Genomic DNA, 3569 nt, shown 5'->3' on the forward strand with positions numbered 1-3569 from the left:
CCACTGAAACATTTGTTATCCTCAATTCGATTAAAGAAACACCCAGTTGACCTTCCTTGCTCTGCAAGGTCGTATCTTGGTCAACAAGCTCAAACACCTTGGCATGTGCCCATCCATGGCCATGTCAGGCACACTATTCAGGGCCTGTTTGGCATGGCTCCAACTCTAGATAGAGCAGCTCTACTCCAGAAATCCAGGTGGAGCTGGCTCTGAGTAGAGTTGGAGCTGTCTGTAGGGGGTGTTTGGCTAGAAGGGTACTCTCAACTCCAGAATGGTGTTTTATCAGTATGGATTGACCACTTTGCCCTTGGTTGAACAGACCCACATGTCATCCGCAGCTCTCCCCATTCAACTCTCTCCCTCTCTCACTGACGAGCTGACCCCGCTCGTCAACACCTTCTTCTTCCCACTGACGAGTTGACCGAGCAGAGCCCTCGCCGGTGTCGACCGCCAGCGCCAGGGTTGGGGCAGAGGCTGTGCCTCGCCCGCTCCCGAGCCTAGGCAGGGCGGCGCTTCTGCGCCCATGCCGGATTGCCGGGGTTGCTTGCAGGAGCCCGCACCGAGGCCGTGACGGGGCAGGTCGAAGGAGCCCACGCCGAGTCCGCGCATCGAATCTTGCGCCGAGGACGCCGCCGGCGGGGAATGGAGACGAGGTGGCAGCGGCGCGCGCGCTGCTCACGCTAGCCTTGGACTTCCGCAAGCGGGGAGTGGAGTGGCTCACGCTGCTCACGCTGACGCTGGCGCCGTGGAGTGGCTCCACGCCCGCCAGTAGCAGGAGGGCGGCAGCGTTCGACGGGGCTCGGCGGATGGGCGGGGCTCGGCGGACGGGCGGGGCTCGGCGTTCGGTGGATGGGCGGGGCTCGGCGGATTCGCGGAGAGAGAGAGGGAGGGAGAAGGAGTCGGGCGCACGCGGGTGTGGGAGGCAGAGCGAATAGAAAGAAAAACGGTTCGAGTTGTATAATCAGTGGCAATTGCGGGTAATTTCACCCCCAACTCCATGTCTAGATCTATTTTGGCCAGTTCTAGAGTAGGAGAAGAGGTGCTCCGAAACTCCACCTCCATTTGCAGTACAGCTCTATGGAGTTGGCAGCTCCATGGAGTTTTGGAGCTGGGGTGTTTGGCTGAAAAATTAGTTGGAGTTACTGGAGTTCAGCTCCAGAGCCATGCCAAACAGGGCCTCAGAATATTTTTAGCTAGCATCCACCATCAGAGTACAAGTTTGGGTTGGACACTGCAACTTCCCTCAGTGCACTAGCAGAGTGCGGACGCAGTGTATATAACTCCTCTCCGCTCCTCCATCAAATGTCAACAGCAAGAGCTACGAAGACAACGGCAATGGCAATAGATTCCTCTTCCTCCTCCGTGCTGCAAGCCAGCGCACTCTCCCTGCCCGTCCTGCTGTTCGTCCTCTACATCTCCTACCACCTCATCACGCGAGCCCTGACGACGACCAAGAAGAACAAGCCCACCACCGACGGCCGCAAATCGCACCCGCTCCTGGGCCACCTCCCGGAGTTCCTCGAGAACCGCCACCGCTTCCTCGAGTGGTCCACGGAGCTCATCGTCGCCAGTCCGGACCACCGGATGGGGTTCTGGATCCCCGGGATGCGGACGGGCATCGTCACCGGGAACCCCGCCGACGTGGAGCACGTCCTGCGGACCAACTTCACCAACTACCCCAAGGGCGAGCACGCCACCGCCATGCTCCGCGACTTCCTCGGCCACGGCCTCTTCAACTCCGACGGCGAGCAGTGGCTCTGGCAGCGCAAGAACGCCAGCCACGAGTTCAGCAGCCGCTCGCTGCGGAGGTTCGTCGTCGACGTCGTCAGCGACGGGGTCGCCGGCAGGCTGCTTCCGCTGCTCCGGAGGGCCGCAGGACGTCCTGGAGCGCTTCGCGTTCGACACCATCTGCATGGTCGCGTTCGGGCACGACCCCTGCTGCCTCTGCCTCGCCGCCGACGACGGCGGCGGTGGCGGCTGGGCGGACGCCAAAAAATCCGAGTTCATGCGCGCGTTCGGCGAGGCGCAGGACCTCATCATCCGCCGCTTCCTGGACCCTGTCGAGGTCTCGTGGAAGGTCAAGAAGTGGCTCAACGTCGGCATGGAGCGGCGGCTCAAGAAGGCCATCGCGGACGTGCACGCGTTCGCCATGGGCATCGTCCGCGCCCGGCGCCAGAGCGCGAGCGCTTCGGTCGACCACCACAGGGACGACGTCCTATCGCGGTTCGCGGCGAGCGCCGAGCACAGCGACGAGGCGCTGAGGGACATCGTGCTCAGCTTCCTCATCGCCGGGCGCGAGACCACGTCGTCGGCGCTGACGTGGTTCTTCTGGCTTCTGTCGTCGCGCCCTGCCGTGGCGGCGCGCGTCCTCGCCGAGGTCCGCGCGGCGCGGGAGGCGTCCACGGGCACGCGCCCCGGGGAGCCACTCGGCTTCGACGCGCTGCGCGGCATGCACTACCTGCACGCCGCGCTCACCGAGTCGATGCGGCTGTACCCGCCGGCGCCGCTCGACTCGCAGTCGTGCGCCGCGGACGACACGCTGCCCGACGGCACGCACGTCGGAAAAGGTTGGTCCGTCACCTACAGCGCCTACGCCATGGGCCGGCTCCCGGCCATATGGGGCGACGACTGCTCCGAGTACCGGCCGGAGCGGTGGCTCGGCGACGACGGCGCGTTCCGGCCGGAGAGCCCGTTCCGGTATACCGTGTTCCATGCTGGGCCCAGGATGTGCCTCGGGAAGGAGATGGCGTACGTGCAGATGAAGTCCGTCGTCGCTAGCGTGCTGGAGGAGTTCGTGGTCGACGTCAGGAAGGAGGTCGCCGGCGGCGGTGTGCCGGAGCACGTCCTCTCCGTGACGCTCAGGATGAAAGGAGGCTTGCCGGTGCAAGTGAGGAGAAGGGAGCTGGCTGGAAGTGCTGAATGACGATCCAGAGCATACATGTGTCTCATCTCATAATGCTATCGTGTGTCTATTTGGTTTGATAAATAATAACGTTTGTAAATATGTTGTCCTTTTGTTTTTTTTTCTCCTGCTGTCTGCATCTATTTTTTGAGTTTCATTTTGCGATTGTAAAGCTATATTTCGTCAATAAAATGAATGATTGACTACTTACTTTTTGATATGGAGAGAGAGACATAGACTGCTATTTTAGGATTGATAGCGGCATAATCTTTTGACATGGCACGGTGTAAAAATTTTTGAGTCTCACCACGTCTAGGACTTAACATGATGGATAGCACGGCAAGAAACATAAGCATGATTACAACGTTTCTATGCAATTGCCTAGTGTTTAGTATCATACCTCTCCTATATTTTTTTTGAATGGACTAGGAAAATAAAATGGTGAAAACAAGCAAAGATATTCTAATGGAAGTGCTTGGACCGTGTCACGACACGAAAGCCGGGCGACATGCTATGAGTCGTGTTTGTGCCAAAGCAAGGACTTATCGTGCCGGCACGGCGCTGCACGACGCGCCTCACATGTCTTGATCAGATCATGACTCAGAAGCGGCACATACTTGCAAATGATTAACAAGCTTAAAAGATACCTTAGTAATCAGTAAATGTA

The 3569-nt window shown here is 59.1% G+C and overlaps 1 pseudogene; it reads left to right on the forward strand.

The window, feature by feature from the left end:
* The first annotated feature begins 1335 nt into the window (after positions 1–1335).
* On the forward strand, positions 1336–2923 carry LOC136470385 (cytochrome P450 CYP94D108-like; annotated as a pseudogene).
* The last annotated feature ends 646 nt before the right edge of the window (positions 2924–3569 follow it).

The sequence above is a fragment of the Miscanthus floridulus genome, chromosome 8 (genome assembly GCF_019320115.1).
Source record: "Miscanthus floridulus cultivar M001 chromosome 8, ASM1932011v1, whole genome shotgun sequence".
NCBI classification, from domain to species: domain Eukaryota; kingdom Viridiplantae; phylum Streptophyta; class Magnoliopsida; order Poales; family Poaceae; genus Miscanthus; species Miscanthus floridulus.